This window comes from Prionailurus bengalensis, chromosome B1 (assembly GCF_016509475.1).
Source record: "Prionailurus bengalensis isolate Pbe53 chromosome B1, Fcat_Pben_1.1_paternal_pri, whole genome shotgun sequence".
NCBI classification, from domain to species: domain Eukaryota; kingdom Metazoa; phylum Chordata; class Mammalia; order Carnivora; family Felidae; genus Prionailurus; species Prionailurus bengalensis.
Window position 1 is genome coordinate 112,153,651 of NC_057344.1, and position 13,634 is coordinate 112,167,284.

At 35.4% G+C, this 13,634-nt stretch overlaps 1 pseudogene; it reads left to right on the forward strand.

The window, feature by feature from the left end:
• Positions 1–6,641: 6,641 nt before the first annotated feature.
• Positions 6,642–7,142, forward strand: LOC122468059 (annotated as a pseudogene).
• The last annotated feature ends 6,492 nt before the right edge of the window (positions 7,143–13,634 follow it).

A 13,634-nucleotide genomic window follows, 5' to 3' on the forward strand; every position in this document is an offset into this window, starting at 1 on the left:
ACAGTGCTTGTGGGCTCACTGGTGCTGGTGAATAATAGAGGCTTATAAATTTGAAAGGCATATATATCTTCCCATCTTTATTCCAAAGCATTTTCCCTTCTCTGAAGCTGTGCTTTGAATTTAGAGGCTGCTATGAAGGTTGAACCCTCAAGAGAGTCAAGGCAATGTTGTATGTGGGATATGGCTGGAACCTGGGCCAAGGCCCAGAAATTCTGATCCTGTGAATCTTTGAGTGTCTGCTCGGAACCTCTGGGAGTTGCTGATATTGTGGGCTCTCAGCTGGAATATATTCAGTACATTAAAATTTTTTTATTATGTCAGTTTTCACTCCAAATTGCTTGTCAGCTTGGGAATATTCTGGTATTAGCTTGTCCCCTGGTGTTACGGTTTTTCTTGTACTTTTCTAAATGAGAAACTATTAATGAAATGCTATGTGGAATAAAGCTCTGCTCCTGTCTTTTCCCTGGCCATCTCTTTTCCCTAAAGTTTAAGCTGTGTTATTTAAATTTCAGAAGTTCTTGGAAATTTTATCTCGGTACTTTTGTTACTTTAAATTGATTTTCTATACAAGGGAAGTCCTCCTGGATTTGACCTCTATCCGTTTTTCATCTCATCTTTACATACACACCAGCTGTTACCAGGTGGTGAAGAAGATTGGACAGTGGGCCTTTGCTGGCGAGAATTCAAAGCATCACTTTCTCCACCTCTCTCTCTGAACTGTGCTGACGTTCCCAGTGGCCGCTGGGGGGAGCCACATACCCGTATTCTCTCAGCCTTAACAGAGTCCCTTTTTAAGGAAGCTGAGATCATATTTAGCTTGTGGCCAATATGAAAAGTAAATTGTTTTAAATGTCTTTGGAAAGAAAGCAGCAATTCAGACTGACAAATTTATGGGTTTAAATTTGAATCAAATAATGTATTTGACTTTCTCCATTTTTTTTCTCTAGAGGATGTGGAAACTAATGAGAAAGGGAATGTATGTATCTTGAAGGAGAAATGCATACTTGCAAAACACTGCTTTCTTATCTTCCTGTCGAATGTACTTCTCAGGTTAATAGCTGGGAGGTTGTTAAAACCCCAAATATGCTTGTCTTGCTAAGGTTATAAGCACATGTTGAGTTAATATGGCTCCCAGTTTGTCTGGAAATATCAAACTGCATTAAAGGGAGTATCTTTTTATTTCATTCTTTTTATTTTGCATCTCTCAAATATCTGTACATTGAGTCTACTTTTTAACATTATCTAAAAACAATATTAAATCATAATGTCAAGAGATTTCCATACTATGGGAAGCAGAAAGGTAAGTAGTAGAGATATCAGGGCTACTACTCCTGTATCAGTTATACCAGTGGCGGTTTTGTGTACTGTTCACACACAGTAATAAACAACAACAACAATAAAAACAACAAAAAACAAAACAGAAACAACAACAAAAATCCCCAAAACCAAAAAAACCCCCCCAAACAAACAAACAAACAAAAAAAACCCAAAACAACAACAACAACAACAAAACGAGAAAGAGTGATGAAATTAAATTTAAAAAATGGCATTTCATTTCAGGAACCTGGGATTTATTTTAAGCCGTTTTTTGAGGAATAAGGCCAAATGTATATTGAGAAATATTGGATGTGGGATTTAAGAAGGTTGTAAACCCAGTGACTCAAAACCTTAATTAATGTGATGCAAATAGAAGGACCAGTGCTTCTGAGACCCCTTTGCTTGGCTCAGCTGTGAGAAGGACCCCTCATTTGATGAGACTGGCCTAGTAGTCTGTTCATTCTCTCACAATGCATTTTACTGAGTTTCATAATGTTGTTTCTGTTTCAGTTAGCTGCCATATAACCAGCTATCTCTTTGAAGAACAATAATCAAAATAATTTTAATCATGTTAAATTTGTGCCAGATTTATGTAAACTATATATGCCTGCTTATTACATTTGAAAAGACAAATTCTTCTTTAGAAAAAAATTAAAATTAAGCAGTGTTAGAATTCTATGACCTAAAAGATCATCTCAATCCAACCCTTTGTTTTTTTATGATTACAAAGAAGAGTCACACCCATGTTTGTGGCAAGACTTAATTCTGGAAGTAAAATTTAGTTATAGATATGATTGGAAAATTGATTGTTCACCACCATTATTAAGAAACTGTTTTTATAAAGGAAGACACATTATTGGCAGATCATTTGGGGCAAGTTGTTTTGTAGAAGATGAGCATTTGTTGAGGGTTTGCCCTGTATCAAGCATTTTATATACATTTGTTCATTTATTCTTCCCAATAACACAATAAAAATACTATACCTTTTACAGATTAGGAAACTCAAGTGCAGATGTTAAATAATATCACAACTTTGAACAGTTAATGTCAAAGACATAGTCAAAACAGGTCTCTGTGATACCAACATCTATTCTCCTACTTAAGAAAAATTCTTTCCTTTTTCCAGTTTTCTTGAGAAATAATTGATACACGTCGCTGTATAAGCTTGAGGTATACAGAATGATGATTTATATGTGTATATATATATATATATATAAATATAAAATGAAATGATTATCACAGTAGGTTCAGCCAACATCCATTTCTTACATAGATACATATATGAAGAATATATGAATAAAAAAATAAGAATAAGGAAAAAAATTTCCTTATGATGATAATTCATAGATGATAACTTATCTTTTTGTGATGATTTACTCTGTTGACAATTTTCCTGTATATTTATTAGCTATAGTCATTATGTTGTACATTACATCCTAGTACTTATTTATCTTTAACTAGAAGCTTGTACCTTTTGATCAACTTCCTCTGATTCTCTCTCCCTCTACACCCTGCCTTTGGTAAACACAAGTCTGATCTCTTTTTCTATGAATTTGGGATTTTTTTCTTAGTTTTTTTGTTTTTGTTTTTGTTTTTTTAGATTCCACATAAAAGTGAGATCATACAGTTATTTGTCTTTATCTAACTTATTTCACTTACCATAATGTCTTCAAGATCCATTCATGTTGTCACAAATGGTAGGATTTCTCATTTCTTATGGCTGAATGATAAACATTTAGGTTGGTTGTTTCCATGTCTTGGCTATTGTAAATAACACTGCTATGAACATGGAGATACAGATACCTTTTCAAGTTAGTGTCTTTGATACCTTTGGATATATTCTCAGAAATGAAATTGCTGGGTCATATAGCAGTTCTATTTTTTAAATCAATTTGAGGAACGCCCATACGGTCTTCCATAGTAATACCAATTTCCATAGGCTATACCAGTTTACAATCCCACCAACAGTGCACAAGGGTTTCCTTTTCTCCACAGCCTCGCCAGCACTTGTTATCTCTTGGCTATTTGATGATGACCATTCTAATAGGCATGAGGTGATATCTTATTGTGCTTTTAATTTGTATTTCTCTAATGACTAGTGAGATTGAGCATCTTTTCATACCTATTGGCCTTTCATGTATTCTATTTGAAGACATGTTTATTCAGGTCCTTTGCCCATACTTTCAATATTTTTTTTTCTTTTGTGCTGGTTTGTTGTTTTTTTTGACATTGAGTTGGTATGAGTTCATTACATTTTTTGGATATTAACCCTTATGAGATATATGGTTTGCAAATAATTTTTCCCAATTTGTAGATTGTCTTTTCACTTTGTTGATACTATCTTTTGCTGTGTAGAGTACTTTTAGTTGGATGCATTCCCACTTGTTTATTTGTTATTTTGTTGCTTGTGTTTTTGGTATTGTATACAAAAAATTATTGCCAAGACCAAAGCCAGAGAGCTTTGTTCCTATGTTTTCTTCTAGGGGTTTCTTCTAGGAGTTTAATGGTTTCAGGTCTTATATTTAAGTCTTTTATCCATTTCAAGTTAATTTTTGTGAGTGGAATGATGTATGGGTCCAGCTTCATTCTTTTACATGTGAATATCCAATTAAATGCCATTGGAATCTTGATAGAGATTGCATTGATCTACAGACGGCATTTGGTAGTATTCACATCTTAACAACATTAATTCTTTCAATTCATGAACAGGGGGCACCTTTGCCTTTATTTGTATCTTCTTCAGTTTCTTTTTCAGCATAGAAATCTTTTAACTCCTTACTTAAATTTATTTCTAAATATTTGTCCTTTTTGATGCTATTGTAAATGGGATTAATTAATTTTTTTTCAGAAATTTCAGTGTTAGTGTATAGAAATGCCACTGATTTTTGTATGTTTTGTATCTTGCAAATTTACTGAATTCATTGATTAGATCTAAAAGTTTTTGAGTATAGTCTTTAGGACTATATATATATATATATATATAATCATATCATCTTCAAATGCAGGCAGTTTTACTTCTTCCTTTCCAATTCTGATACCTCTTATTTCTTTTTATTGCCTGACTACTCTAGCCAGGACTTCTAGTAATAGGTGGAACAAGAGTGGTGAGTGTGAGAACCCTTGTCCTGTCTCGATCATAAAAGAAAAACTTTCATTCTTTCACCACTGAATATGATGTTAGCTGTCAGCTTGTCATATACGACCTTTATTATGTTGAGATATGTGCCTTCTATGCCTAATTTTTTAGGAGTTTTTATCATGAATAGATGTTGAATTTCACTGAATGCTTTTTCTGAGTCTATTGAGATAATCATATGATTATTTTCTTTCATTTTGTTAATATGATAGATAGATCTGTGTATGTTGAACTATCCTTGCAAACCAGGGATAAATCCCTCTTGGTCATAGTGAATGAGCCTTTTAATCTGTTGCTAAATTTGATTTACTAATATTTCATTAAGAAAATTTTCAACTTTGTTCATCAGGAATAATGGCCTGCAATTTTCTTTTTAGTAGTGTTTTCTGGTTTTGGTGTCAGAGTAATGTTGAGAATAATGTTGAGTAAGAGTTTGAGAAGGATTGATATTAATTATTCTTGAAATGGTAAAATTCACCAGGGAAGCCATCTGGTCTTGGTTTTTCTTCATTGGAAGATGTTAGATTATTGATTCAATCTCTTTATTAGTAATTGGCCTTTTCAGATTTTCTATTTCTTCTTGAATTAGTCATAGTAAATTGTATGTTTCTAAAAAATTTTTCCATTGCTTCTAGGTCGTTCAGATTGTTGGCATATTTTGATCTTTTGAATTTCTGTGGTATCATTTGAATGTATCTTTTTTTTATTTATAATTTTGTTGATTTGGGTCCTTTTGTTCATTTGTTTGTTTTTCTTTTGTTTTGCTTGGTTAGTCTAGCTAAGAGTTTATCAATTTTATCTTCTGAAAGAACAAATTCTTAATTTGGTCAATCATTTCTACTGTTTTTCTCTTCTCTGTTTCATTTATTTCTGCTTTAATCTTTATTATTTCTTCCTTCTGTTAACTTTTGGCTTACTTTGTTCTTTTCCTAGTTTCTTAAGGCATCATTAGGTTGTTTACTTGGGATTTTTCTTGCTTCTTAGTTTAGAAGTTTATTATCATAAACTTCCTCCTTAGAACTGCTTTGCTGCATCCCATAAATTCTGGTAAATTGTGTTTCCATATTTTTTTGTTTAAAGAAACTTTAAATTTCATTTTAATTTCTTCTTTGATTCATTCGTTGTTTAGGAGAATGTTGTTTAATTTCCATGAGTTTATGAATTTTCCAGTTTTCCTCCTCTTACTGACTCTTAGTTTCATGCCATTGTGGTCAGAGAAGATACTTGGTATGATTTCAGTCTTCTTCAATTTTCTAAGATTAGTTTTGTGACCTAACATATGATCTGTCCTAGGAAATGTTCCATGTATGCTTGACAAAAATGTGTATTGTGCTGTTGTTGCATACAATGTTCTATGTTCTATATTTGTCTGTTAGGTCCATTTGATATAAGATGTTCAAATCAGTTGTTTCCTTATTTATTATCTCTTGATAATCTATCCATTGTTGAGAGCAGGGTATTACAGTCCCCAAATATTTTTATATCATTGTTTATTTCTCCTTTTAGCTCTGTCAGTTTTCACTTCATATTTTTAGGTGCTTTGATGTTGGGCACATAAATATTTACAATTATGATATCTTCTTAATGTACTGACCCTTTTATCATTTTATAATAACCCTCTTTGTCTTTTTTTATACCATTTTTAAAGTCTATTTTGTCTGATATACATAGTTACTCCTGCTTTTTGTTGGTTACCATTTGCTTGAAATGTATTTTGTTTTGTTTTGTTTTGTTTTTCCTATTCCTTCACTCTCAGTGTATGTGTCTTTAAGGCTAAAGTAAGTCTCTTATAGGTTGCATATTATTAGATCTTTTTTTTTTTTAATTCAGCCATTCTGTGTCTTTTGATTGGATAGTTCAATCTGTTTCCATTTAGAGTAATTATTGATAGGTAAGATTTACTATTGCCCTTTTTTCATTGTTTTATGCTTGTTTTGTAGATCCATTTGTTCCTTGCTTCTTACACTTCTGTCTTTTTTGTGGGTTTTGATGTTTTTGGTGTCAGTGTGCTTTGACTTCTTTATCATGGTCTTTTTTCAAATACCACAAGATTTTTCTTGTAGTTATCATGAGGCTTACATAAAATATCTTAGTCCAGAAGTGAGCATTGCTGGGTTGTGGAGAGAAGGTGATTGTGAGGAGAGCATTTCTCCATTGAGCACTTGGATTTATCTCCCTCATTTCCAACATGGAAGACACTTAGATCAATTCCCTGGACCCTGAAAAGCCATTACAATGCCCCTGTGATAAAAACCACAGATGAGGGTCTGCAGGTTTCCTTATCATCTTATCAAGTGTAAAACGAATCTTTCTGATGTCACAAACAATTGGCTACTTGTCTCTTTAATGCTCACCACCAGATTCTTTGGCCCCAAATCAGTCATTATATCTCAAGCTGTAATGATAAAAGTTGTATTGTGCAGGTTGTTGTCAACCAAACCAGAAATCTTGGACAGGAGACTCTGGCTGAGAGCATATGGCAGTTCCATACTTGCAATGAAGAGTGGGATAAAGATCTGTGGGAACAGACCAGCACCCATTTGTCTGGGGCACAACCAACTACTATGGCAACAACAGCCCTGAAAGCAACATAGTTATGGAACAAAAGAGTAAACTGGCTTCAGGTATGTGCATTCCCAAGTCTCTGCTATATGTTCTGCCATGGAAAAATAATGGAAGTGCACAGTAACAGAATGTCTATCTCATCAAATGCTGCGACCTAGAAGACTCTTGCTTCTTTCCACTACCAGTGGGTTATTCATCTCTTTTCTCCTAAGCTAATTATAGAAAGATAAACTGTGACTTTCAAACTGAAAAGAAAATCTTAAATTTCTTAAGGAAAAAAGTGTTAGGAGGGGAGGAGATAAGATGGCAGAAAAGTAGGGGAACTGGGATGTCCCTTGTCCTTCAAACACAGCTGTATTGAGGTCAGAACACCCGAAATACCCAGGAATACAGTGTATGGAGTGACAGAAAAATCTCCACAGGTGGAAAGAGGTTGGTGGGACAGAGGTGCATATCTGCAAATTGGGAGAGATAAAATGGGTGGTGTTGGCATGGAAGAGGGGGAACTCCTTCTGTGGAGAGACAACAGAAAGACAAAGAGAGGCTGTGGAAGTGTGATATTTTATGTGGACAAGAAAAAGACCTCTCTGGACCATGGACTGAGGAAGAAAAAATATGAAGAGTGACAGTTTCTACTTTGCAAACAGCCTTGGAAGCTAAACATCAGAGTTTTCAGGGGTGCATGACTTTCTCCAGACCAAAGCCACTGCTGTGTGATCATGTCCAGTTGGGAAGGAAGCCAGCCCTGGGGCACAGTAGCCATTTCAGGGGCGCACTGGGAAACAGTAGTCCCTTCTCTCGAGTCTGTGGGAAGAGGGTTTATTGCCCACCCAAGGACAAAAGACCCTGCAGTCTCCAGCCAGAGGCCCTTTATAAGCAGGGTGGGGTGGTGCTACCCCAGATCCAGGTTCATGTTGTGTGGGATCCTTTAAGACATCAGGTTTTGAATCCCAGCTGAGAGCTTAGGAGGCACCGGAGACGAGCACAACAGGCTGATTGCCTGCACTACTCTGTGAGGGCTTCCTGAACAGTGTAGTTTGAGACACTCAGTCTGGGGAGGAAAGATTGGGGTGTCGCCATTTCTCCCCATCAACAACAGGGTGGGGCTTCAGGGAACAGGATGGTAACCCCAAGGGGAGGCATGACACATTTACACCAAACCCTGTCCCTCTGTGCATGGTAACTGCATATCTACTGAAGTAAAACTGACACAAAATCAGGAACCAGATGGCCTCTCCTCCACACCAGCATAGCCACCAATCCCAGGTATCAACAGGCAACTGTCCTGCAGTTTTGTATGATAGTCTGTTTTTAAAAAAAAACTTCTAAAAACTATTATTGTTTTTTCTTTTTTCTTTTCTTTCCTTCTCTTTTCCTTTCTTTTTCTTTCTACTCTCCTCTTTTTTTGTTTGTTTGCTTTTTAATTTCCTTTGGAATCAAGCTCATAGCTTCTGATTTGATTTGGGGCCAAATACCTTTTTGATATATATATATATATATATATATATATATATATATATACACACACACACACACACACACACACACACACACATATATACATACACACACACACACATACATTTTTTTCCCTTTCTTTCTCTATTCTGGTTGTTTAATCAGGCATTTTTATTCTACTCTTTTCACACCTTTTCCTCTATCTCTCTCTTCTTTATTTTCCTCTCTCTCTTCCTGGATTAAGCCTTATATGTTCTTTGATTTTCTGTCTGGTCTTTTTTCCCCCTCCCTTTCATTTCTCTTTCTGTACCTGTATAAGGTGCCTCCCACCATTTCCCCCTTTTTCCAGGGTTACTTCAAGGAAAAATCAAAGCACACATGGTGGAAATACCAAACAATCCACCGCAATGACAATGGGATAGAGCAGCCAAAGGCGCAACACCAGAGTGCACGCAAAACATTCCAAAAACACTTCCTGAAGTGCCAGGCCCTGGACATTGTATGACTCCTTTTAAATATAGTAGTACTTGTAGGTGGACAAATTCCTAGATACCCACACACTACCAAAACTCGAAAGGGAAGAAATAGAAAATTTGAACAGACCCATGACAAGTGAACAAATTGAATCAGTTATCAAAAATCTCCCAAGAAATAAGAGTCCTAAGCTAGAAGTCTTCCTAGGGGAATTCTACCAGACATTTAAAGCAGAGTTGATACCTATTCTTCTAAAGCTGCTCCAAAAAATAGAAATGGAAGGAAAGTGTCCAGACTCATTCTATGAAGCCAGTATTACCTTCCCAAACCAAAGATCCCACTAAAAAGGAGAAATATAGGCAAATATCCCTGATGAACATGGATGCAAAAATTCTCAACAAGATACTTATCAAATTGAATTCAACAGTACATTAAAAGAATTATTCACCATGATCAAGTGGGATTCATTCCTGGGATACAGGACAGGTTCAATATTTGCAAATCAATCAACATGATACATCACATTAATAGAAGAAAGGATAAGAACCATATGATCCTCTCAATAGATTCAGAAAAGGCACTTGACAAATTACAGCATCCTTTCTTAATAAAAACCCTCAAGAAAGTTAGGATATAAGGAACATACCTTAACATCATAAAAGCCATTTATGAAAGGCCCACAGCTAACATCTTCCTCAATGGGGAAAAACTGAGAGCTTTCCCCCTGAGATCAGGAACACAATAGGGATGTCTACTCTCACCACTGTTGTTTAACATAGTGTTGAGAGTCCTAGCTTCACAATCAGACAACAAAATGAAGTAAAAGGCATCCACATTGGCAAAGAAGTCAAACTTTCACTTTTCACAGATGACATGATACTCTACATGAAAAACCCAAAAGACTTCACCAAAATGCTGCTAGAACTGATACATGAATTCAACAAAGTCTCAGGATATAAAATCAATGAATGGAAATCGGTTGCATTTCTATACAATAATAATGAAGCAACAGAAAGAGATATCTAGGAATCAATCCCATTTACATTTGCACCAAGAACCATTAAATACCTAACCAAAGGAATAAACCTAACCAAAGAAGTAAAAGATCTGTATGCTGAAAACTATAGAAAGCTTATGAAAGAAATTGAAGAAGACACAGAGAAATGGAAAAACATTCCATGCTCAAGGACTAGAAGAACAAATATTGTTAAAATGTCAATACTACCCAAAGCAATATACACATTCAATGCAATCCCAATAAAAATAATATCAGCATTCTTCACAGAGCTAGAACAAATGATCCTAAAATTTGTATGGAACTGCAAAAGACCTGGATAGCCAATGTAATGTTGAAGAAGAAAACCAGTGCTGGAGACATCACAATCCTGGACTTTAGCCTGTATTACAAAGCTGTAATCATCAAGGCAATATGGTATTGGCACAAAAACAGACACAAAGACAATGGAATAGAATAGAGAACCCAGAAATGGACTCACAAATATATAGCAAGCTAATCTTTGACAAAGCAGGAGAGAGTATCCAATGGAAAAAAGACAGTTTCTTTAGCAAATGTTGCTGGGAGAACTGAACAGCAACATGCAGGAGAATGAAACTGGACCACTTTCTTACACCATCCACAAAAATAAATTCAAGATGGATGAAAGACCTAAATGTGAGTCAGGCAACCATTAAAATCCTATAGGAAAAAACAGGCAGCAATCTCTTTAACCTTGCCCACAACAACTCTTACTTGACATGTTTCTGAAAGCAAGGGAAATAAAAACAAAAATGAACTATTGGGACCTCATCCAGATAAACAGCTTCCACATAGCAAAGGAAACAATCAACAAAACTAAAAGGCAACTGATGGAATGGGAGAAGATATTTGCAAATGACATATTGGATAAAGGGTTACTATCAAAAATCTATAAAAAACTTCCAAACTCAACACCCGAAAAACAAATAATCCAGTAAAGAAATTCAAAAGAAGACATCCAGATGGCCAACAGACATGAAAAGATGCTCAACATCACTCATCATTAGGGAAATACAAATCAAAATCATATTGAGATACCACCTTAACAACAGATGATGGTGAGGATGTGGAGAAAGGGGAACCTTCTGGCACTGTTGGTAGGAATGCAAACTGGTGCAGCCGCTCTGGAAAACAGTGTGCAGGTTCCTCAAAAAATTAAAAATAGAATTACACTATGACACACTAATAGCACTACTAGGAATTTATTCAAAGGATACAGGAGTGCTGATTCATAGGAGCATATATACCCCAATGTTTATAGCAGTGCTGTCAACAATAGCCAAATTATGGAAAGAGCCCAAATGTCCACCAACTGATGAATGGATAAAGAAGATGTGGTGTATATATACTCAGTGATGAGAAAGAATGAGATCTTGCCATTTGCAATAACGTGGATGGTACTGGAGTGTATTATCCTAAATGAAATAAGTCAGTCAGAGAAAGACTGGTATCTTATGTTTTCACTCATATGTGTAACTTGAGAAACTTAATAGAAAACCATAGGGGAAGGGAAGGAAAAATAAGTTACAAACAGAGAAGGAGGCAAATTATGAGTCTCTTAAATATAGAGAACAAACTGAGGGTTGATGGGGTGGGAGGTTGAGGAGGAGGGCCCTTGTTGGGATGAACACTGCGTATTGTATGCAAGTGATGAATCACGGGAATCTACTCCTGAAGCCAAGACTACACTGTATGTTAGCTAATTTGACAATTAATTATAAAAAAAAAGAGAAAGAAAAAATGTTAAGAAAGTGTTAAGTCTTAGGTGTTAAGAAAATGACACTCTATTCTAAACCAATAACAATTCAACTTGCAATAAAGTTATTATACTTTACACTTTTACTTCTCCCTCTCACAATTTAGGTTATTGCTGTTATGATTCACATTTTTAAAAATTTATTGCAACACTAGTAACCAATTATTGTATTTATGGTTATTTTTGTGGTGCTCATTTAATTTTTTTTTTAATATTTATTTTATTTTTGAGACAGAGAGAGAGCATGAACATGGGAGGGGCAGAGAGAGAGGGAGACAAATCCAAAGAAGTCTCCAGTCTGTCAATGCAAAGCCCAATGTTGGGCTTGAACTCATGAACCATGAGATATGACCTGAGCAGAAGTCAGACACTCAATTGATTGAGCCATCTAGGCACTCCTCTGTGTTCATTTTTTTTTAACTTTTAAACTAGAGTTGTATGTGAGTTTTGCACCTCTATTACCATATTGCAGAATCTAACTATGATATATGTTTACAATTACCAGTGAGATTTTTACTACCTTTTTGTGCTTTCATGATGTTAGTTAATGTTATTTTACTTCCATTTATAGAACTCCTTTAGCATATCTTGTAAGGTAGATCTAGTGGTAATGAATGTCCTTAGCATTTGTTTGTTTGGGGAGGTCTTTATCCCTCCTTTGTTTCTGAAGGACTTTGCTGGGTATAGAATTCTTGGTTGACAGCTATTTTCTTTCAAATTTTAAATATATTTCTTTCTCTTTTGGCTTGAAAAGTTTCTGTTGAGAAATCAACCTATAGTCTTGTGGGGTTCCCTTGTATGTAAATTCTCTTTTATATTACTGCTCTTAAAATGTTTTGTCTTTGACTTTGCATGATTTAAGTATAATGTGTCTTGGTGTGGCCCTTTGTAGGTTCAAGCTATTTGGTATCCTTTGGGCTTCATGGAGCTGGATGCTCATCTCTCTTCAAGTCTGAGAAGTTTCAGCTATTATTTGATTTCAATATACTTTCTATATCTTTCCCTTTTTCTTTTTCTCTAGAATTCCCATAATGCAAATGTTGTTTCTTTTCATTGTGTCTTATAATTCCCATACACATTCTTCACATGTTTTCATGCTTTTTTTCCCCCCTCATCTAACTAATTCCCTATATCCTATCTTCCGGGTTGCTGATTCTTCCTTCTGCATGGTTGGCCTGCTTTTGAAGTTATTGAATTCTTCAGTTCAGTTATTGTATTTTTCAACTCTAAGATTTCTGGGTTTTGTTTTGTTTTGTTTTTGATGATTGCTACTTTCTTGTCAAACTTCTTATTTTTTATGCATTGTTTTTTTTTTAAAATACTGTTTAGTTTTCTGTGCTTTGTTGTAGTTTGCTAAGCTTTCCTAATATAATTATTCTGAATTCTTTGTCTGACTGTTTATTAGATGTCTATTTTTTTTATGGTCAGTTATTGGAGTTTGGTTAATTTCCTTTGGTGGTTTCATATTTACCTAATTTTTCCTTGATTCCTTACATTGCTCTCTGCACATTTCAGTAATAGAGCTTTTTTCCCCTAGACTTTATAGGTTACTTTGGCAGAGACAGTTCTTCATCAATTTTCTCAGTTTAGGTTTTTCAATGTGTCTGCTGGTAAGAGGGCCTCTTATTATGGCCTCTATGAACAGTGAGGCAACTGTTCATGCTCTGAGGACAGGGATGGAATGTGTGTTACTGGCCGCTGGATAGGATTGCTAACTTTGCTCCCTACCAAGTGAGGCTATAGGATCAGCTCCATAGTTGTCTGAATTCTTTGGTCAAGCGTACTAGATGGTTAGGTCCAGGCACCATATTCAGTAATATATGGGGATATGAATTATCTTCTCTGCCTGGGGAGAGCACTAGTATAGGGTCTAGGGCCTGTACAGTTAATTG